Genomic DNA, 24,526 nt, shown 5'->3' on the forward strand with positions numbered 1-24,526 from the left:
CGAAACGTTAACTCTGCTTTTTCCTTCACAGATGCTGCCAGACCTGCTGAGCTTTTCCAGCAACTTTGTTTTTGTTCCTGATTTACAACATCTGCAGTTCTTTCGGTTTTTATTAAGTGATTTTTCGGGATGAATTGACAACTTCATAAGTGTCCTTTTCATATCAAATAGTGTGAGGAGAGGAGGAAAAATAACATTTTTAAACCAAACTTGTTGCAAAGAATTTTATACAATACAGTGTATAATAGTCACCTTTTCATCTTACATCTGTCTCTGACCAGAAAGTGCCATTTAGTCATTGCCAAAAGAAGGTGGAACATGGAAAAGAGTATTTGCCTGCCTGTTCATTTTGTTTTTCAGTTCCTTTCATGGTAGGCTGCTGGCTGCATACATTATATTCTGTTTTTACATACTGCCTTGCTTAATATTATTTCCCAGCCTTCTGTTTTGCATCTCAAGATCCTTTGAGGTTTTACACCCACATAAAAACAAGCTTCTGTAGCACATTTTCAGTCAAGAAAGTGCTGTTCTCCATCAGATAACATCGGCAAAAGTGATAATATTCTGTCATCCTCCAGAATGCTAATAAATAGAACTAGAAAATCTTCCACTCTGTCTTTTGTTCAAAATGTTCTGACTTAAATAAAATCTAGGTTTTTATTCTTATTTGGGGCATCGATTGCTAGAGTTCTGTAAATGTAAAAGGAATTGGGAGTCTTAAACTCTTTTAAAAACTCACCTGTCAGTATGAAGAATTTCTATTAACTCGAAAAGTCTTTGGGAGGTTTTCTGGGGTTGTGGGGTGTGGAGAGAGGTGGGGAATGTGCCAGGCCCAGTTCAAGGTATATTAACAAATTAAGGGGAACAGGCCAGCAGGGGGTTTCTTACGGGTTGAAGGAGCTAAAAATAAATTGACATCAGTAGAGACATTAAATAAAAGAGTCTTCATCAGTCATGTGTTCTCAGCTGTGGAATATAAATGTTATCCCTCATGATCCTCAGGTTAGTATTTCAGCCTAGCCAGCCATCAAAACTTACTGTTAATTAGTTGAAACAGAGAAAAAGAATAACATCCTTGGTAGTAAAGTCTTGGCAATATTTTGATATTGAGCAAAAAAAAATTGGGATCCTTCAATCAACCCTCATCTTTTAAGCCACATATTGAGAGATTGGAAGTCCTGAGCACAAAAACAATTACACGTGTGATACTTTCAAATTAATCCCTCTGCCAGATGAATAAGACTGAAAATTCAAACTTTTTTTTCACATACACACAATGACACAATAAGTACCATCTGGAACAGTCTTACATTACACTGGCCCATTAACCACACCATTCTACTCCTTGACATAAGTTGATCAATTAAAACATGTACTCCATCATGTTGGCAGTTTACAGTAAACCACAAGTAACATTTACAGTTAGCTCCCTTACAGCATTAAGGTGACACAGAGTTGCTTGTCACTTTTTTTCAAATTCCACTCTGCCTCCTTTCTCCTGCTTCCTTTGACAGAAGTTTGACGCATTTTTATAATCACATTCCAATATAACTACTAATCAAGAGAAAAATTTCCACTGAAAGCAACAAATGAACCAGATGGATACTCCAATGGATAGGCATTTCAAGTCAAAACAAGTCACTGAGGCAAGATAATTCTGCCTGCTGAAGAATTAGTCATTATTAGCATGTAATATCAATTGCACCCTATGCAGGCCTTTCAAACAGCTGTTGATTCATTGATTTCTTGTGTTTCACAAGATTGCACCTGGCAAATCCCCCAACTGATGGCCCAGAGTTGACTTGTTCTTAAACAGTTATATCTCAACTGATATCTAGTCAAAGTTTAGACCAGGAAAATTTCTTCCATAAACAACTTTGTAAACTATATGAAAGTCCTGCAATTTCAGTCAAAAATCTCATATGCAGACAGCAACAACAATAAAAGTTATACTTATATAACACTTTGAATATAATAAAACATTGCAAGGCACTTCAAACGAGCATTAAGCACCAAAATTAGATCCTGAATATAGATAACAGCAATATAGATAAATTGTCTAAACCTTCGTCATAATGGTTTTAAGGAGAATTTTAAAGGATTAAAGAAGGGTAGAAAGGCAGAGAGGAGTAGGGAGGGAATTCTAGATTTTAGCTTATTCGAAAATCTTCCAAATATTGAAGAAGTTGTTGAAGTGACAGACAGCTTGTCTTCTACATTTCCAGTATGCGCTGGCTTAATTGAAAGCCCAGCTGGTGATATGGGCCTTGTAAATTTTACTCTTGATGCATGTGCAACAATCACAAGCCAGTTTTTTACAGACAGTTTCACAAGCTAATTACACATCATGTACAGCAGAAGTGTTTCCCATGGATTCAAGCGTGAGCCTGCATAAAGCTCCTCTCACACCTCCAACTTTTTCTACTGTCCTACTGAAGGTGCTCACAAATGCTGGGGTGCAAATCCAACGTCACTGTAGTACCCTGTTACCTCCTCTGAATGTTCTTCTGACAGATATTCACCATGACCGCTATCAGTTTGCACTGTTAGCGTCGCCCAAAGATCTAATCTCCTCCAGCCCCACAGACCTCAAAGATATCCATGCTCCTCCAATTCTGGCCTTTGTAGAATCCACAGTTCTAATTGCTCCACTACTGATGGCCATACCTTCATGCATCTAGTCTTACACTATCAAATTCTTTCCTAAAGCTTTTGACTGCCTTTTATCGCGAGACATCAAATACCGTTTAATAACGCTCCTTGACAAATCTTGTTATTGCTGTTGAACCATAAGGGACAACAGAGTCAAACTGATCGTGCTTTCCCCTGGTTGGCCAATGCATCCGATCAGGAACAGGAATCATGGCTGATGTTTCTTTTTTCCTAACCTAGAGGCACTAAGGTGGAATGGATACTCCTAACTGCTGCTCAGGCTAATCTTGGTTTACCTTGCCCAGATTTGAATTCAAAATTTTCATCTCCCTGCAGATTGGTTGAGCCATCAGAAGAGAAAATGTAAATAATTTTCAACATAATACACAAAAATACTTCAGATTAATCTGTTGCAGATTCTATCTTAATGATGCAGTATTGACATTCCTAACAAGGTTAATGAATGACATCACTATGTTGAGAACTGTAATATCGATTCTGACATTTTTCCACTTAACTTCAATAAAAATAAAAGTTAAAAGAGAAGTACCATGCGCTGTTGCTATACTATCACACAAAGTCAAAAATCTACCACCTGAATCTTAGATGTAATGAGCAGAATTTTTACCAGAATCAGTTTTGTGTCAATTTATGGCACGTTTCATGGAAGGTTTCTCTCAGTGAGACATAGCGAGATTTCTCATGTGATTCTCAAATGACTCAGTACCTGTGCACCACACTTCTGTGGCGCCCCACTCGTCCTATCTTCCTTCCTGCCAGAGGTGAAAGTACTCGGTATTGCCAGGATTCCCTGCATCACTTTTAAGGTGTTCCTTGCACCAGGTCAAGGGCTCCCAGCCACAAGCTGTCCTTCTTCATGCAGGTAATGGGATGGGAACCAAAAAAGAACCTCTTTACATTTTAGAACAAAGGTACACAACTTACCTGTCCTTTGCATCTTGCCATCTCAGAATACTGCCTTTTTCTTTCATTCACAGGATGTGGGCGTTACAGGACAGGCCAGCATTTATTACCCATCCATAATTGCCCAGGGGGTAGTTAAGTGTCAACCACATTGCTGTGTGTCTGGAGTCACTTGTAAGCCAGACCAGGTAAGGATGGCAGTTTCCTTCCGTAATGGACATGAATGAACGATGTGGGTTTTTCTAACTGTTATTGTTAGACTCCTAATTCCAGATATTCATTGAATTCAAACTCAGCCATCTGCCATGGCAGGATTTAAACCTGGGTTTCCAGAACATTACCAGGGTCATCGGGTTAATAGTCTAGCAATAATGCTACTGGGCCATTACATCCCTCAATTATGGTCACATCTGTATCCTAGAATGCTGCCTTCAACCCCTACAATGGACTTCACTAACTTCCCTATCATAACAGTGGCCCTATTAAACCCTCCCTTGACTTTCATTAAGCAGACTCCTGGGAATCACAAAGGTCCCTGATTGATCTCTGTGCAGCTCCCCAACTGACGGACTGGGACTTCCGGGACTGGTTAACCTGGACCTGCAATGCTGACGGCAGCCCATTTCCCACACTATAGAGGTATGGACCCCCTGACGCTGAGCCCCAAGTGGCCGGATGTGGCAAATTGTCCTGGTACCATGTCCAAGTCCCTGGACTATTCACAAATGATGTAGTTGACTTGCTGTGCCAGGATCCACTGACTGAAGACAGTCTCTCTAGGCCTGATTGGTGACTATTACTCCCCACATGAGACATGGCTATTTGGTTGAAGGACATGCAATGTGTTTGCTGTATACGCTGCTGGCACATGATACACACCGGTGATGTGGCACAATGCCATACAGCACATGTCCACCATTTTATTGATTACTGCTGATAACCATGACAAACTGCTTGGCTTTGTGCTTGCACTAAACAGCAAAGAAAAACAGAAATATTGGGAGTCTTTTAGCTCTGGCTCAAGGGACAAAACGCAAACAGACAAGACAGAAGTACTGTGTGCTTCTAAGTAACGAGTACTAACAGATGATTCCTGGGACGTACTCTGGTCGACTCCATGAGTTGGGTGCCTGTCCCTGTGTGCAAGTTGTCCTGGCAGCAGCATTATTATAATGGGTGCCGGTGGAGTCTGAAGTGTCAGATTGAAGTACAGAATTACATTGTAAGTGGCTCAGAGATGTGCCATGATGGCACAATGAGGCTGGTACACATCCAATGCCAACGTCCATGGTTGAGTGTACAGACAGTCACAATCCATGAAGCATGTCCTGAGATGTTGGTCACTGCTGTCCAAGCTGGAGGCCCAGAGCTGCACGCTGTGCGCTGAAGTCACCAAGTATCACTTCTGATCTACATGCTGGGAACTGTCAGCATTTCTGTCCACAGTTAGGGTTAGGGAGATCTCACTCTCTGTGGGAAATTGGGAGCCTGCAGTCTGAGGCAGGATTAATAATATATGCATGTTAATGTATGCACATGAATGCAAAAGACCTCTCACCTCTCATTAGCAGGATTCCCATCTCGCCAGTCAATAATTGGTTGGAGAATCAGACTTCTTTCTCTCAACGTCAAAAATTTCAAGTCTCTTTACCGTAACCAATTTTCCCAATTGACTCGAGGATGCCCACATCATTCAGGAGCTGGGAAGCTTCCTCCTGAAGTTTCTTCACTAGACAGCTCAATGGGAGAGAGATCTTGGAAAGGCAACATTTTGATTTAGAAAAGAAGTTCACTGGGGAATGTTCATGCTAATAAGAACTGCGCTATTTCTTTTAATGAATTTTCTACATTCAGTTCCTTTTGTACATCTATGTTTTTTGTTTGTTTTCTAGTGGTCAGTGGCCATTGAATAGTGAGGCTCTTAGAACTAATGCAATGTATCTAGCCTAAAAGGGAAGGAAGGTGAGTTAATGTGTGTCAATGTATTTTTCTCCTGATGTTGGTATTTCTAACATTGTATTAAAAATGAATAAATTTATTCCATTGAATATAACCACAGGCTCTTTTCTTACGGATTATGCATTCACTGAACTCTTCAATTCTCATTGCCCTTTACTCATTACTCATACCCTTTATTCCTTTTTCACACAGTCTTTCCCTTTCATCTATTTCTGCAACATTTTATCCAGGTTTTCCAGCAGTTCTGTGTTCAAGCTTTCCCAGCTTTAATCGCTGAAAGACCATCACACATCTGACTCGCATTTCCTGCAAAATCGCAACTGTCTTGGACTTGCTTAATGAGAAAGTGTCTCATTCTGAACAGCTAAGCCTGTTTTCTGACAGAAATGACTGTATGAAGCCAATAAAACAGCTGGAACTGTGTGACCCACCATTACTGCATACCTTCAGATTGGGCTCGAGCACAAAACTAATTGCCATAATCCTCTGTGTTCTAATGAAACACGTCTGTATGAAATGGCCAAGCAGAAAAATGCCTGCTTCTTCCATTTACCAGGAATATAATGATGGCAAAAATATTTTAATTTTCTCCCTTGACCTTTCCCTCTGAAATTAGTGACACATACTGGGTTACAGTTAACCCAGGAGGCCTCCAGGATTTTGCTCAGTGGGCCAGTTTCCAAGAGCATCTGAATGTTGAATACTACCATGCTATTTAACTACACAGTGCATCACAGCCTAGTCCATGGCATTTTTGCCATTTAAATAATCCTACAGCAGGAGTTATTGGATAGCAATTAGGAAAATGGATCTTGTCAATCAAATGCAAGAGTATTCGCCCAAAGGAGCTTTAAGCAAATTGCTGCCTTCCTACTTCACTGATTGGTTAATTCATTGCAGACCGAGATTAAATTGAGAACTTTCTTCATTAATGTTGCTTTAAACCAGACATCCAGAAATTTTGATGGAACATTTTTGCAAAAGTGACCTCCAGAGGGTGTTTGAATTTGAGAGGAACTCAAATCTGGCCCGGTGAGGTGGTTAGCAGGATAGTGTTCCCTACTAAGACTATCTTGGGCAATCATGCGGTATCTTCAGATATATCCAACACTGTTCCTTTAGACGTAATGGAACCACAACAGTCAATAAGATGCATAATCCCCTTGCAAGTCGTGTTAAGGTCCCAGAATTTCTTAACTGAAGGATAATCAATAAGCTCTTCACTTTGCTTCAATTCATCCTGTAGGGAAAAGATAGACATAAAAATCTTCAACAAAGTATTGCTTCAATAACCAACTGTGTACTGTACAAAGAATTGTAGAACTGAACCCTAAAATTCCAAGTGAATATCTATGCACTGTTCTTGTCTGTTTTTTGTTATAATAAATTCAAGGGGACCACAAGGGCCATGAATCATGTTTGACAATCATTCTGGATGAAATAGGCTTTATTGAAACATAAGAACCATGTGGAGCCAGTCACACATTCCTGCATAGTGGTGCCACTAACCAATCTCATCCAACTAAAACCTCATAAGTTACTCTGGGATTTGTATTTATGATTAAATTGTTTGACTGGGTAACCCACGGTAAAAAGTACTAGGCTGTCCTTCATATTCTCAGCTATTTCGAAGATGATCTGGCAGAAAGTAACATTGCGTGGTTTCTTGTTTATTCAGTCCATACATTCCTATTACTGCTTAGTGTGAATTGGAATTTCTATGTTTATTATTTTATTGAATACTTATGTAAGGAAAGAAAAGATATACTTTTCTTGGAAGGAATGCAGCAAAGGTTCACCAGACCGATTCTTGAGGTGACAGGTTTGTTGTATGAGGAGAGATTGTGTCAACTAGGAGCATGAGAGTGGATTTCTAAAGTTTGAGCAGGTCTATACAGACTGGATGCAGGGATGATGTTTCCTCTGACTGAGAGGTCCAGAATAAGGTATCATGGTCTCAGGAAAAGGATTAGGCCATTTTGGACTGAAATAAGGAGACATTTCTTCACTCAGGGAGTGGTGGAACTGTGGAATTCTCTATCATAGCAATCTGTGAAGGCCAAGTTACTGAATATATTACAGAAAACAAAACTCAAGAGACTGAAAGCATCAAGGGTTTTGGAACAAGAACAAGAGTATGGCATTAGCGTAATCAGCTGTAATCAGATTGAATGGTGCAGTGAGATGAATGGCCTACTCGTGTTCATCTTTTCTATGTTTCTACTTAAAATGAACTAAACAAAATGTTAAGCTGTTACCAGCTTTAGTCTTTACTTCTCTGAGTACTAAGAAAGTGAAATAAAATCCAAGTTCTTAGTTTATTATTGCCATTGCCGTTGGACTAACTAACTAACTAAAATTCAAACAACCAGATATTAATCTGGGTATTATTATTATTATTATTATTATTATTGTTATTATTATTATTATGAAACTAACACAAGTAACTATAAACTAAAGGATAGTCAAATAACTGTTAAATCTTCACTGGTCTTCATTGCGTGAGAGAAAATTCTACATAAAATATTTCTTGCTAAAACTTCCAACTGAAATAGTGTGAATAATAGACAACCCTTTTCTTTTGGATTATTCCTACATGGGATCTGGGTGTCACTGACAAGGCCAGCCTTTGTTGTCTATTCCTAATTGTCCTTGGTCCGATTGCCTCTCTAAGTAATTTCAGAGGCAATTAAGGATCAGCCACATTTTGCGAGTCTGGAGTCATATGTAAGCTAGCCCAGGTAAGATAGCAAATGTTCCTTCCCTAAAGGACATCAGTGAATCACTTGGGTTTTAATAACAGTTGTCAATGGTCTCCGCTATTCTAGATTATTTTTAAATTCTGCATTTTATTGAATGTAAATTTCAGCATCTATCATGATTTGAGACAAACCCATATCCCCACAGCATTAACCTGGGACTCTGGATCACCAGCCCAGTGACATTATCACTACACCATGATCCGAAAACTAGTAGCTAGTTAACTAATTATTAGCTAACCAACCAATAGCTTCTGGAGCTTTATAATACTGGCTAATTCTTTGCATTGAACAACACAATTCCCAACAATGTAGAAATTGGCTTTGTTCTTCTTGCCAATCTACTTTTCATAATGAAGTCCTATAGGATTTGCTTTCAAGATATTTGCCAGCATTGTTAACAACGGGCATATATAGTTGTAAAATTGTAGTTTAGGAAATGAAATTTAGGGAATTCTAGTCTAGGAAATATTTCCCATCCATGGGCACAAACTATTACATGAGTGGCATGTTATTTGAACCATTTGAATAGTTCATGTACAAATACAAACATCTTTCCCCCCTTATAATTATATGTAAATTATACACACGCCAAGTTCAGAACATTAAAAACCCTTGAGAAAACGGGGATTGAATGAGATTTTTAAAAATATATCTACTTTGGTATTGTTTAATCAGACAAGAACTGGAAAATGTCCCTTAATTGTTCACGTTGTCAAAATGGAATCGCTGAGTCATCAGGCCAGGAAGGTCTATTTGCCTGAGTTGGGGAGACCAGTTCATATTAATGGAATAAGCAGATTTTCAGCTCCATTGTTATTCAGTTTATAACCTACCTCGGTGTAGTGAAACTTAGTGAGAGGCTTCAAGTCTTTGCAAATTTCCATCTTACAGTCATTTTTCTGCTAATCCTCCCCTTGCTTCAAAAACATAGAGATATGAAAACAAAAGCCACATAGAGAAAAAAAGAAGTTCATATTAATTATAATAGAATATAAAGGATTAAGGGGTGATTTGATTGAAGTTTGCCATATATTAAGAGAAACTGATAGGGTAGATAAAGCAAACCATTTCTAGTGGTTGGGGAGTATAAGACAAGGGGCCATACCAAAAAATTAGAACCAGACCTTGAAATGAAGAAACACTAAAACAAATTGATTGATTTAAAATTTATATTTGACAATTTACAGAGTTTGGTAGATGTTTTTTATTATTGAAATATTTTAAGGGATGTGAAGATAGATATAGAGTTAGGTCAAAGGTCAGCTATGATCTCAGTGAATGCCAATTGAAGAGAATTGCAGTGTTAAACATCCTCCTCCTGTTCCTTCAAACAATTCAGACTCGGCCCTACCTGATTATAATATAAAAGCCATAGTATATCATACTTTATTTTGGATTCCTTAACTGAAATTACAGCTGCTGAATTTTGTTACTGGCCACTCTTTCAGTGAACAATAAAGCATAATAAAGAAAGACTCGTTTTTGACTCTGGTGATTTTAATGTCTGCAATTTGCTGTTTCAAGATGATTGCAGTGTGTAATTCAATTTCTTTTAATGATGCTCCATTAAAGTCTTCTACAATGCTTCCCTTGGGTAAATGTAACACGGAACTGACATAAATTTTGACCTAGCAATGTCTGGCATTCCAGAAATCATTGCAAAAGGATTAACTGACTTGATTGGGTCTAATTGCATGAACTTTTTCATTTGCTGAGAAGAAGTTAATAGTCATTCTGTAGTCTTTTTTTCCCACTGATGATATTCACAAAAAATTTCAATGTTGGTTTTCTGGACTTGAGTTTTACAAGTTAAATCTAAATTGGTTGCAATTGTAACACAAGATGATGTGTGGCATCCTCCCATTAAATAATTTTCAGATTAAACTTTTTACAGAAAATAAACAGGTTCTAAAAATATAGAAATTGTTTACCAGCAGGAAATGTGCATTTGCACTTCTAAAATTATTTTTACATTTTTTCATCTGGTCACCGATCCTTATTGGTGATGGCAAGCCATTGGAAGCCACCTCAGTAAAACTCAATCCTGGCTTCACTTTGTCGGTAACTCATAGGAAAATGTAGATTTAAATATCATTCCAGAATTTGACCAGATTGTGAGAGCTGACATATTGTTGGTACTGAGATAGTGCTGAATTGATATAGATGATATCAGTTGGATGTGCCAATAAATCTCCAGCTGTCTGCTTTAAGTAAGTGTTTGAGGCCCCATGATATTATTTAAAGAACTGTGTGTTGTCCTGATCAGGTTTATCTCCATAATTGGCAGCAACTGGTTAGTAATGCTTTTGTTCTGTTTTTGGGTTACAAAGTCACAACTTCATTTGCTTGCATTATACTAGTATCTATCATTAATTGTATGACAATGAGGCTGTCCAAATGTCACTTTATGTCAGATCCTTAAGGCAAGAGACATTCTTCCTATCAATCTGATTTGAAACCAGGTCCCAGCAGCAATAGGTCAATAACCATCTTATCCCTCACATTGTATTTTCTGAAAGCAAGAAGCTAAACTGCTTTTTTATTATTGTATGAATTTGAGTGGTTGGCAGCGTAATGAAACAAAGCATTGGTGCTGTTATGATAGGAAATGCTTGCCTTCAAATCCATGCTATTAGGCATAAGCACCAAATGAGACAAATACTCCTCATAGTTGGGGTAAACCAGAAGAACACTTATTATTTGGTCTCATACATGAAAAATGATCACCTGGAACGCTTCAAAAGGGGAAAGTGAGAAATGGGATAGGTAAATAATGAAAGGATTAGTAACATTTCAGAATGTGACCATAAAAAACCTGAAGATTAGATCGTTAGTTTGAATGCGAAACCTCCTCTTAAGTGTAGCCATCACTGCTCCTGCTAGGGTAATAAGGCTAAGATCTCCCAGATGCACACTGTCATAAAGACTTAAGTATGCAGCTGCATGGAATGCTGATGCTAGCAAGGCTGTCAGTAAGTTTACTTAACACTCATTTGTCTCAGTCTGTTTTAAATCATAAATGTGCGTGCAAAGAGGCCTCCATAACCATTGACATCACTTGGATAGTGCTGATGGTAGACTTTATACACTAATGTTGAGCTGTTCAATTCAGTTGATATCCAGGACAAACACGTTTCTTTCCTACCAAATAGGATTTGGCATGATATGAATTCTTATTTTTCAAGTTTCTCTACCTTTAATTTTAAAATACCACAAAAATTTCAGTTCTGTTAGCAAATTTTCATAAAATATATCCAAGTTATGCTACATATTCAGGCAACACACACCATGTGGACAGCAAACTTATCTATTCACTAATGGTTAACAGATTATTCTGAGCTGTAATTCAAATCATGAATGTTAAAAATAGATAAATTAATTCACCATCGTTAATCTAATTCATTTTCCCTGTCCAAGAAGGGCATTCACAGTCAACTGATCAGCATGACAACAAAGTGACCTCAGGTCAAATCAACCTATGGCTAAAAATGTTGGTGTGGTAACAGATGATATCTGATAACAGAGAAGGTGGAAAGATATCAATATAGTACCTTTTGGACTCACATGGAAACAGTATAAAAGGGCATACATTAGTACTTTTATTTTGTGTCTGACTAAAAGTTATGCATCACTACATGCCTCAGTTGATGATGTACCTTTTCCATGTGGGTTATTTACAGCAAAACTACTAGCACGATTTCAATTGTTTATTGCTCTTTTGTTAGTAGGGTGACCTAGAGTTGCCTCAATAATTCATCAATGGAATTTAGGAATCTATTCATCAGTTGCCAGTTATGAATTCAAGAACCTAAGTAGCACTAAATTTAAATTAAATTTGAGAGAAAATTTATTCTGAATGTGCCAGATTGTAAACCACGTTTATGGAGGTTGGAGCTGAGCTGAGCAGAGAGTGAGCAAGGGATTAAATTAATTGGGGAACATATTTGATCCTGTGAGGCACTTCCTACAGAACAACATCTTCAATAGCCACTGAGACATCAACAATTTGGCCTTGACTGAAATGGAAGAAGCTCAAGGTCACATTGTCATTGTCATTAAGAAATTCAAAAATAAATTGCTTCTGAAATAAGCTCCTCAATGGAATCTCAGACACAGGTGTAACAGAAAGAGCACTCTGAATTTAGTTATGTCAAGCTAATTATAAGCATGGATGTGTATTAAAGTTATCAAAGTGGGGAGCTCCATGGAACCTCCTAACATTAATATTACCAGTCCCTCTGAAAATTTCCCACATTAGAATTATGTGGACGTCACTGCAATGAATGAGAAAACAAACATGCCTTTTACTGTGAAATATCCCATAGAGTCACATCTACTTACCCACACATTTACGGTCAATGTTTCTGAATAAAGTACATTTTCAACATTACTCATCACACCCCTTTAATAACCATTGGGTAAGTACAAAATACTCTCATGACGTGTTCAGAATATATTCATGAATGAAAGCTGAAATTTCCACCACAGTTTGGCAAATAATCTAAAAGTCAAAATATGAATGTATTTTCAAAACACTGATAATTGTCCTGATAAGATGCACGCTAAAGTCAATTCTGTTTCCCACAAGAGGTTTGACATATAAAGATAGCAATGAATAGCTCCAGAGAGGTTTTCGGTATCTGAAGATGAAGAGTTAATGACTGTCTAAATTCTACTGTTACAATACAAAAGGCACCAGCAAAAATAAAATGCTATCTACCCTGAAGAATACTAAGATAGGTAATAAGATGATCATTTTAACCTAACTCTCAGAGTGAGAATCCAATGGGATTAGATGGAAAGCTAGTTTTATTTGCCACCCTTCTTATTTTCTGTTGACTCAAAGGACCAATTTCCAATGGATGGTGAATTCCAACGTGGCATAATTATAACGGCAGCATTGGATCAGGGATGTTTCTTGCCAATATATCACGACAGTTACCCCACTTGCATAACAAACTGGTACATAATACAAAGAACAAATTTGGGCACTTGAGAAAAGTGCATCACCCAACTTAACATGGATGAAGAAAATAAGAAAGTGTCAAGATGGAAAGGATTTCATTTGAAAATTTATATTTGAAACTTTGAGAATTGAAAATGAATTGCACCCTAATAAAATATTGCTCATGTACAAAATGCAAGAGAAGAAATGAGAAGGTGTTAGTAGATAAGAAAGCTTTAACAATGCATTTGGAAAATCATTATATGATCAAAGAGAGCCAATATGGTTTCACAAAAGGGAAATTGTGTTCAACAGATTCTTACAACTTTTAAAGACGTACTTCATAGTGTAGCTTAAAGATGGAGCTGATACATATAGCATACTTGGATTTTCAAAAGACACTTGATGAGGTGTCACTCAAAAGGTGAGTATGCAAGTTAAGTCTCTTAGAGTTGGTGGTAATTAATAAGCAGGGGTGGAACTTAACAGACAGGAAGCCGAGAATAGTAATCAGTGAACCATTTCAAGTTGGAAGGCTGTAACTAGTAGAGTGATGCAAGTATCAGTTTTGGAACCTTAGCCATTGGCAACCCAGTTTGAAGACTTAGACAAAAAATTCAAGGACAATATTCAGTATTCAAATTTGGAGGTGATACAAAATGAGGTGGAAATATAAGTTGTGAGGAGGTCACAAGGAGACTAATGAGACAAGCGCAGGTTAAGGGACAGGGTGACCAAGCATGCAGATTAAGTGTAATGTAATGAGGTTGAGGCTATTCACTATAATAGTTAGAAAAGAAAAGCATACTATTTTTTCAAAGATGTGAAATTTCTCAATGTTAACGATCAGAGAGGCTTGGTTGTACATACAAGGAACAAAGAGTATGCTGATATAACATGCAATTACAAAGGCAAATGACATGTTGGCCTTTATTGCAAAGGGGTTAAAGTGCACAAATCAGGAAGTTTTATTATAATTATATTTATATTTATTATAATTATATAGAGTTTTAGAGAGCCACACCTGGACTAGTTTGTGCAGTTTTGAATTTCCTTTTAAAGAAAGTTATGCTTTCCTCAAAAGCTGTACATAGAAGATTCACTAGATTGACTCCAGGATCAAAGGACTGTCAATGTATGAAAGGCTTAATAAATTGGACCTATACTGTCTGCAGTTCAGAAGAATAAAGATCTCATTGACACATACAGGATTCTGAAGGGGTCTGACAGGGTAGACACCAAGAGATTGTTCCATGTCTGGGGATCCTAAAAGATGATACCACAATCACAAGAAGAGGAACTGATCATTTAGGACACACATGGGGAGACATCCATCTCTTAAATCGTCCAAATCTTGAAATTCTCTATTCCAGAGAGTTGTAGATGTTCCATCACTGTGTATGTACAAGGCTGAGACAAACATATTTTTGGTCTCTGAGGGCATCACGGGCTGTGTGGAATGAGTGAAAATGTCAAGTTGAGACAGAAGATCAGCCATGATCAAATTGGGTGGCAGGCTAAGCTTGGGTATTGGATGTTCTACAGATGCTCCAATTTCTTGTGTTCAGCTGAGAAGCAGTAAATGTCGGACAGATTGACCCACATTTTGCAGCATGCATCCTTGGATCTTCTATATTCTAAATGTTTGAGTCAGGTTGCTTTGCCAGGTTCCATCTTGTCAGTGTGTGACTTTGTCCTGCAACTCTATCCATTTGGTAGGTGCAATACACAGCTTTGAGCAGAGCTGAACTCTCGGTTAGGTATAACACAGTGTACAGCTGGAGGAACACAGCAGGCCAGGCAGCATCAGAGGAGCATGTAAGTTGACGTTTGGGTTCAGAACCCTTCTTCAGAAATGGGGAGGGGGAAGGAAGCTGGGAAATAAGTAGAGAGAGGAGGGGTTGGGCTGGGGAATGTAGGTAGGATGGTGATAGGCGAGTGTGGCTAGGCAGTGGTGGGGATTGGTCAGTGAGATAGGAGGAGTGGATAGGTGGCAGAGAAGATAGACAGGTTGTGTCAGGTCAAGGAGGCGGGGATGAGAGGACAGTTGGTCATGGGATAAGGCCAGAGGTCGGGAGGTTTTAAAACTAGTAAAATCCACATTTAGGCCATTGGGTTGTCGGCTCCCAAGGCGGAATATGAGGTGCTGCTCCCACAGTTTCTGGGTGGCGTCATTCTGACACTGGAGGAGGTCCAGGATGGACATGTCACCCAGGGAGTGGGAGGGGAAGTTGAAGTGGTTTGCGACTGGAAGGTGTTGTCGTTTGTCACAAACAGAACGCAGGTGCTCTGCAAGCGGTCTCCGAGCCTCCACTTAGTCTCACCGATGTAGAGGAGGCCACATTGGGAGCAGTGGATGCAATAGACCACATTAGCGGATGTGCAGGTGAACCTCTGTCTGATGTGGAAGGTTTTTTTGGTTCCTTGGATGGGGTGAGGGGGGAGGTGTAGGGGCAGGTGTAGCACTTCCTGCAGTTGCAGGGAGAGGTGCTGGGGGTGTGGAGCTAGTGGGGAGCGTGGAGCGGACGAGGGAGTCGTGAAGAGAACGGTCCCTACAGAAGGCAGATGGGGTGGGGACGGAAATATATCCTTGGTTGTGGGATCTTCCCCACCCCTCCCTTCACACCGCTGCCCGCAACAAAAACAAAGATAGAATCCCTCTTGTCCTCACGCATAACCCCACTAACCTCCGGATTCAACGTGTCATTCTCCGCCATTTCCGGCACCTGCAATCTGACCCAGCAATCAAGAATAAGTTCTACAATTATTCTAACAGATCAAATGCCAAGCACAATGAAACATCTTCAAAGCAATTAGGGATGGGCAATAAAACTAGTCTAGCCAGCAACTCCAAATTCCATTAAACAAATTAAAAAATACAAAGACATTTGTTACAAATTGGTCAACAATATGGCACCTTCAACAGCTTATGAAATAAGAGCTTTTAATTTTCCATCTATATTTCTTTCTTCTCCTGTGGGATTGTGATCACCATACAAAGACAACAAGGTGAAAAATAATGATGCCAGCTCATTGTTAAATACCTGCCTTCAAGAGGAAGCACATAAAATGCTAATAAGAATTAGGAGCTGGTTTGCCCCCATGGAGTCTGCTCCACCATTCAATAAGATCATGGCTAATCTGATTGTAGCCTTAATCCCACTTTCTTACCAAATGCCATCCCACCCATCAGTGAGCCTTGGCTCCCTTATAAGCCAAAAGTCTGTCTAATTCAAACTTTGAATATATTCAAAGACCAACTATCCCCAGCTCTCTGTAGAAGCAAATTCTAAATGCTAAAGACCCTCAAAGAGAAAAAGAATTTCCATCACCTCCATCCTAAATGGGAGATGTCTCATTTTTATACTGTGTTCCTTAGTTCTAGATTCCTCCTTGAGGGGAAACAAGCCCTAAGCATCTACCCGGTGAAACCCCCTAGAATTTAATTGTTTCAATAAGGTCAACTGTTTTGGTAAGTTCCTAAATTCTAAATTTAAATGCCTGTGGGATATAAGAGTATGTACGCTTTCTATTTATAAAAAAAGTGTAAAGTCATAAGTAATCAAAATCAACAATTTATGTTTCAATTTATTTTTATATTCATAATTGGGATTGCATGGAAATCAGGAAGAGCAGGCAGATTCCGCCTGCTGGGTTCATCCAGCTCTACACCTTGTTATCTCAGATTGAATACACAATTGACTTGATGGTAGGAAGCAGAGAGTAATAGTGGAAGGATGCTTGTCAGACTGGAGGCCTGTGACTAGTGGAGAGGTCGGTGCTGCGCCCATTGCAGTTCGTTATCTATATCAATGATTTGGATGAGAATGTACAAGGCATGATTAGTAAGTTTGCAGATGACACTAAAATAGGCGGTAGTGTGGGCAAAGAGGAAGATTACCAGAAATTGCAGCAGAATCTTGATCAGCTGGGGAAGTGGGCCGAGAAATGATAAATAGAGTTTAATATAGATAAGTGTGGGTGTTGCATTTTGGAAAGTCAAACCAACATAGGAGTTTGATGGTGAGTGGTAGGGCCTTAAGGAGTGTAGTGGAACAGAGGACCTTGGAGTTCAGGTGCATGGTTCTAGAAAGTGGAGTCACAGGTAGACAGGGCAGTGAAGAAGGCTTTTGGCACACTGGCCTTCATCAGTCAGGGCACCGAGTATAGAAGTTGGGAAGTTATGTTGCAGTTGTACAGGACGTTGGTGAGGCCACATTTGGAGTATTGTGTTCGGTTTTTGTCACCTTGCTATAGGAAGGATGTTATTGAACTGGAAATAGTGCAGAAGAAATTTACAAGGATGTTGCCAGGACTCGAGGGACTGAGTTATAGGGATAGATTGGACAAGCTAGGACATTTTTCTTTCAAGCGTAAGAGACTGAGGGGGGATCTTACAGAAGTGAGTAAGATCATGAAAGACATGGACATGGTGAATGTATTCAGTCTTTTTCCCAGGGTTGGGAAATCGAGGACTAGAGGGCATCAGTTTAAGATAAGAGGGGAAAAGAATACATAGGAACCTGAGGGTGGTACGAATATTGAATGAGCTGCCAGTAGAAGTGGTTGAGGTGGGTACATTAACAACATTTAAAAGGCATTTGAATGAATACATGGGTAGGAAATGTTTGGAAGGATATGAGCCAAGTGCAGGGAAACGGGGTTAGTGTGGATGGACAGTTTGGTCAGCATGGGCCAGTTTGGGCTGAAGGGCCTGTCTCTGTGCTATAGGACTCTATGACTCTTATTCAATAAGCTAAGGAAGATCATAATTAGTTATTGAATTTTCAAACTGTTTCCATACAGGAAATACTAAAAATGGAATCCTGAATGAATACAGGTTTAACAGGGACCCCGAGTTCCAGCACAACGACAGTGTTTAACAAATTCAAGAAAGCTACCCAGGGACAGTTAACATTTTTCACAATCAAGTTCCATTCTCTTTGTAAAACTTACATCGATATTGAACAACATCTGGGACAGCAGCAACAACAAAATGTTCATTTTGGGAGGTCTAATGCCAACATTGGTGATCAGACCACATGAGGGATAATGTAAAATACAGAACATCCCTGGATAATTACAGTCTCTAATTTCCTCATGAACTTACCGAAGGTGCCGATTCTCCCATCTTAGTTGACTGGTTGATGTAGAGAATTCTAAAACAGGTGACAAGGACAAAGAACATAAAGATGCTTGACCTGTAGTTCAGTACTCCTCTGACAATTGTTTATTATATATATTAATGACTTAGATGAGGAAAGTGAATGTGATGTAGCCAGGTTTGCAGATGATGAAAAAGATATAGGTGGGAAGGCTAATGGTAAAGATGACTCAGAGTCTGTAGAGGGATAGAGACAGGTAAGTGTAAGGGCAAAAACTTGACAGATGGAATATATCATGGAAAAATGAGAGTTTATGCCCTTTGGCAGGAAGACTAGAGGAGCTGCATATAATTTAAATGAAGAAAGACTGCAGAAATCTATAGTACAGAGGGAGTTCTCATGCAAAAACCACAAAATGTGCTCTCAAAGGGTAATGAATCTATGGAATTCTTTACTGCAGAGGGCTGTAGAATTTGGGTCATTAAATAAATTCAAGGCTGAGATAGACAGATTTTTAATCAGTCAGTGAATCAAGGGTTATGACGAAAACAGAGAAAAGTGGATTTGAGGATTATCAGATCAGCCGTGATTTCAATGACTGGTGGAGCAGACTTGATGGGCTAATGACCTGTTTCTGCTTCTGCAGCTTATGGTCTTATAGAAAGGCTATTAGCTTCAAAGATCAAAACTTACGTTCTCTAATATTTACATGGAAACTCCCCTTATAGACTAATGAGTGATCTAGCCTAGTGAATTACAACATGGACCAATACACAGCTTGAAGAGCCATGCTCAATTCCTGCCTGCGTAGGATTAGCCGAGCTCAGCCAAAGCAATGGTAGGATTGCAACAATAAGCCTTCTCCCACAACTATGGAAAAAGAAGAGTCACTCAGTATTTCTGTGTTTGATTGCTATCTAAGGAGACTGTCCTTGAAAAAGCATGCGTGTACGCATAAGATTGTGCTCAGTCATTACCACACTAGAATTGTCAGCAAAAAGTGACTTTCTAAATTTACATATGATGAATGAGTCTATGGACAAGATACCAATAGCCAATAACACCTCTGCAGCTGGATTGAGCCAAGTCTTGGTGCCTTGAGGAAAATAGAAGCCAGAAAACGAATGAATATTGTCCCATCACTTATATCGGACAAATGTCACCGCAGGAGCTGAAACATTAGTAGAATTGCCAGACCTCTTTCTCCAAGTACCTCATATCTCCATCTGAACTTCCAATCCTTTCTTGTCAGTTGATCCTAATGCCTTTAAGATCCATGCCTCACAGTCACCTTCCACAAATGTTATCTTTCCCTGCCATCCATGCAAGCCATAGTATCATGGGGAACTTTACTTATTGTCTTTGGAGAGAACAGAATGCACAACATAAGGAGAGTCAGAGACCTGGCAGAGGGTAGGAGTAACCCTCCAATGACAGTCATCTTGTTAGTTACAGGAAATGGGGGACCACACTGCCATTTGGAAAGGAGATGCAGATGTCAGTAATGACCTGCTGTGAAAACCTAAGCCTCCTGACGCATTAGAACGTGCGGAGATAGCTAATCCTCTGCCTGTAGACCCTGTGTTGGAGATTTTACCTCCTTGGATGTGGATCTCGGTGTTCTTCCCCTCTGCTGCATGGACTGAGATCTGGAGGTGTACCACTCCAATTTAAATATGTAGTAAAGAATTCACCTCTCCCCTATCTGCCACTCCAAAACAGCAATGTGTATCTGTGCACTGGGTCAAGTACTCATTGTGTGCATTTGACAGTTCAACCTCCAACCCTCTCCTGCCTGTTATCAGGGTACAATGATGGGGTTAATTATCAAGGCCACTATCCTTTCAGCCTACCTGCTTTTATGTTTGGAACTTCTTCCATTGCTTATTTAGTAAAGCTAGTACATAACAATAATATAATACTGGGCATCATAACTTTGAACTCCTGTTTATGCTGAGTTAACTGATCTCATCCAGGGTAAAAGTTGTGATACTACAAATAGCTGCAGAAGCCATCTGATCCTCAGGCAGAGTTCTGGTTCTTACAGCTAGCCACTGAGCTCTGCTATAAAGTGTAGCCATCATGAGGATGGTAATCTTAAAGAACAGATCATTTACTCATTGAAATGAATAGCCTAAAATTAGGGACGTTCTACAACAGATGGGACAAGATATTCAACCAGTTTACTCCCTGGGCAATGAAGGTGGAAATTACCCCACTGAAATGTAACTGACTGCGAATACCTTGCTACTGCTGTGTCTGATATGCTTAAAAGCTTTGAAAACAGGTAAGGCCTTTATTACCCAACACACAATACTGGACCATCATGACTTAGACTAATATTAACTAAATTATTTCATGCATACAAAGGCACTTAATGTGTTTGTTTTTATCTACTTTCAGTAATTGGAATAAAGGCAATAGTGCTTTGAATGGATTTAGTATGACATTAATTGGGTCAATGGCATCAACTGTTGTTTATTAAACCTCATAGATTTTCTAAAAAGTGCACACAGTCAATCATTTGCTCAAGTATAACCCAAGAAACAATTTGGTTCAAAAATTGCCAAGATTCACCCTGATGACTCAGGCAAAGTATCCAGCTCAAAGCCAACCAATCACATTACCAGCCACTACTGTCAGCTGACCTCAACAGGATCAATGTTAAAGGCTTTAATATTGGCTATAGTACCCTGAGGTTCTGGAATCAAACCCAGTGAGAGAATCATAGCCCGAGAGGGAACCATACCCCACTGAGGGAACCGTAGCCCATTGAGAAAAACACACTCCATTGAGGGAAACATACTCCATTGAGGGAACTATACCCCATTGAGGGAGCCATACCTTACTGAGGGTGCAATAACATATTGAGGGAGCCAGCAACTAATGAGGGAACCATACCCCAGTGTGGGAGCCATACCCTGGTGAAGGAGCCAGTTGCCAATGAGGGAACCATACCCCAGTGAGGGAACCATACCCCACTGAGAGAACCATACCCACTGAGGGAACCATACCCCACTGAGGGAACCATGCTCCATTGAGGGAACCATGCTCCATTGAGGGAACCATACCCCATTGAGGGAACAATAACATATTGAGGGAGCCACAGTTCAGTGAGGGAGCCATACCCCATTGAGGGAACCATACCCCACTGAAGAAACCATTACTCATAGAGGGAACCATACCCCACTGAGGGAACCATACCCTAGTAACAGAACAATGCCCCAGTGACAGAACCATGCCCCAGTGGCAGAATCATTCCACAGAAGGGGAGCCATGCCCCTGGTGAGGGAACCATGCCCCTCTGAGAAAAACCATGCCTAAGTAAGGGAACCATATACTCGCGAAAGCATCATAATGCAATGAAAGTATCATACCCCAGTGAGAGAATCTAACCCAGTCAGAGAACTGTACCTCACTATACTCTATTGAGAGGATCAAGTCCCAGTGAAGAAATTATGACCAAGGGTTCAACACATTCAATGATGGAGGAAGCTCAAAAAAATTGAATGAACAAAAATTAATTTGGTAAATAACTGGACATTTGGGAAAGCTCTTGAAACAGCCTGACACTGATGTGTCAACTTTCACAATGTTTATTTTTAGGTGCAGAACGGAGGAATGGTAGTTTTTAATATACAGAGTTGCTGAGTTACAATGACTCTGCACACACTCCTGTTTGCAAAACCACAAAACAGTTTGCCTATGAAGAAAGTTACTTTAAACTCCAAAGATTGAAAGAACCAGACAGTAGGCTGAATAGCTAAAAAAGATGACTGTTCACCTCGATTGTTTTTAAAGAATATTGGCATGTAGTTTCATTGAAAGCAAAATACACTCATGCTGAACTGCCTGCAGCACAGAAACTGTTCCAATGTAGCATATCAGCATGTCATGGTGACGTAACATTCCTAATGTTATGCTCCATATCTGGTTCTCTAAATATCATTTATTGTTACAGTTGCAGTCTGACACAAACAAACACATTTCAAATAAATTTTGCTTTGAAAGAATTTACTCTTCAAACAATGAGTTAACTTTGATTTTGTATGTTTTATATATTTGCCCATGGGATTTTATTTGCACTGGCTATAGGCCAGTTCTTTATTGCCCTTGAGAAGGTGGTGATGCACTCCCTTCTTGAACTGTTTCAGTTCATAAGGTGCATGGATACCCACCGTGCTGAAAGAGACAGCATCCCAGGATGTTCACCTAGTGACGGTGAAGGGACAGTGATGTAATTCCAAGTCAGGATGGTGTGTGGCTTGAAGGAGAATCTGCAGTTTCTGGTTTTCAAGAAATTCTTAGCAAGCCTCTTTATAAAATAACTTGTTGCTTTTTACCTCTGATTTGGTAGAGGTTGTGGGTTTGGAAGGCGCTGTCTAAGGCGATTTGGCAGATGGAACACCCTGCTGCCACTATGAAACAGTTACTGAGCGTGTCAATTTTTAAGGTGGTGGATGGGGTGCCAGTCAGGCAGGCGGTTTGTCCTGGATAGTACCTTGAGTGATATTGCAACTGCATTCTTCCAGGCAACTAGAGAGTACTCATCACACTCCTGACTTATATAAATGAGAACTAGGCTTCGGGGAGTTGAGGGTTGAGTCACTCACATGAGTTTTTGTCCATTTGAGATCAGTTTGATTTCATCGTTGAAAGACATCGTTCCTTGTTTGCAGCAGACTAATATAATCTGCACCATGTTTTATGGCATTGATCTTCATCTGACTTCTGTTAGACTATACCATGCAGGTCTGTTCACCTTGATAAAGGATTTCATTACTTCAGAGTTAGAAACCAGGAGTCAGGGCCAATTTCCAGGACCCTGGCCTGTCCTAGGGGGAAACATTTGGGAAATTGCCTGTGTTATCCCCTCAGTTGGCATGGAGACAGGTTCCTTGTACATTTATGGGTGACAGACAAGATCTTCAAGCTGGAGGCCCAGTCTGAAGTCTTCCAGTTCAAGAGGCCAGCAAGCTGCAATAAGGATAAAAAACTGAGCGCACAATTCAACATGGAGGTGAGCTTTCATCAAGTCTTTTATCCAGAAGGGAATCCTTCCAAGTGGTCGTTCTTGCTCCAAGGCTGGCAGGAGGATCTTTAGGGCTCAAAGTTTTGGCAAAGATTTGTAGCTCAGGTTGTGGGTGAGGTCACTGACTTGCTCGCTGAGCTGGCTTGTTCTCATTCATACGTTTCATCACCATGCTAGGTGACATCATCAGTGGACCCTCAGATGAAGCGGTGTTCTTCTACTCCTCTCGGAATTTACACTGTCCGGTCCATTATGGTGAGTAGTGTCATTTCTGGTTTTGATCTGTATGGGTTTGTATGTGCGGCCCATATCTATATGTTTGTTGATTACATTACAGACACGGTAACCATAGTAGCCCAAGCCAAACATAGACACGCACGGGAATTCCTAGAGGCATGGTTCTCCACCAATAATGCCTTCAATGCCCATAGAAGGACCCTAAAGAAGTAATTGGTTGTCCACCTCATGGGATCTGAACCCTAAATTGCTTCATATAAAATAGCTGCCATGGGAATGGGGTCAAGAAACCAGCATGTTGGCTGGTCCCTCTTGTTTTGGATCTGTCCACTTCCGTTCTCAACACCAATGTGGCCCATTAACTCTTCCCTAGAGGTGTCTTAAAAAGAGAAAAAGGCATTAATTGACTGGAACCTGAAATTAGTCATTTCTACGCTCAGTTTAATCTGCAATTAAAAATAGCCACATAAGCTAACTTACTCAGAATTGTGGACTGTAAGGAGGCAGTTGTAATTTACAGGCCAGGTTAAAGCTCTGGGGACATGGGAATAGATCCCACTATGAAAAAAGTTGAAATTTTAACTCTTTAAAATCTGAAATTACAAAAGCAAGTTTCACGGTGACCATGTTGATTGTTGTGAAAGAAAACATCCGGTTCACTAATGCTTTTGCGGAAGGAAATCCGCCATCCTTACCAGGCTGGCCTATGCGTGGCTCCAGACCCACAGAAATGTGGTTGACTGATGACTGAAATGACCTAAGGAACCAATCGATTCAGGGGCAATTAGGGATGAGCAACAAATGCCAACTTTGCTAGTGATACCCAAATCTCATGTAAGAATTTTTAAAGGCTTAAAGGCACAGGGCCAAGGTCATGGCAAGCTAACTTAACCATGCTTCAGTGAAGAGA

The 24,526-nt window shown here is 39.8% G+C and overlaps 1 long non-coding RNA gene across 4 annotated transcripts in view; it reads left to right on the forward strand.

Moving 5' to 3' along the window:
* The window catches only part of LOC125484012, a 79,059-nt gene that overhangs the window by 22,099 nt on the left and 32,434 nt on the right, over positions 1-24,526 (forward strand). The window contains exons 2-4 of one of the 4 annotated variants that reach the window (XR_007262877.1): positions 3,651-3,764; positions 5,145-5,538; positions 23,557-23,634. This is a non-coding gene — a long non-coding RNA (uncharacterized LOC125484012). Of the gene's footprint in view, positions 1-64; positions 5,539-23,556; positions 23,635-24,526 lie in introns of those variants that run through there. The other 3 variants (XR_007262875.1, XR_007262878.1, XR_007262876.1) reach the window with 3 other exon arrangements.

The sequence above is a fragment of the Rhincodon typus genome, chromosome 9, assembly GCF_021869965.1.
Source record: "Rhincodon typus isolate 14 chromosome 9, sRhiTyp1.1, whole genome shotgun sequence".
Taxonomy (NCBI): Eukaryota; Metazoa; Chordata; class Chondrichthyes; order Orectolobiformes; family Rhincodontidae; genus Rhincodon; species Rhincodon typus.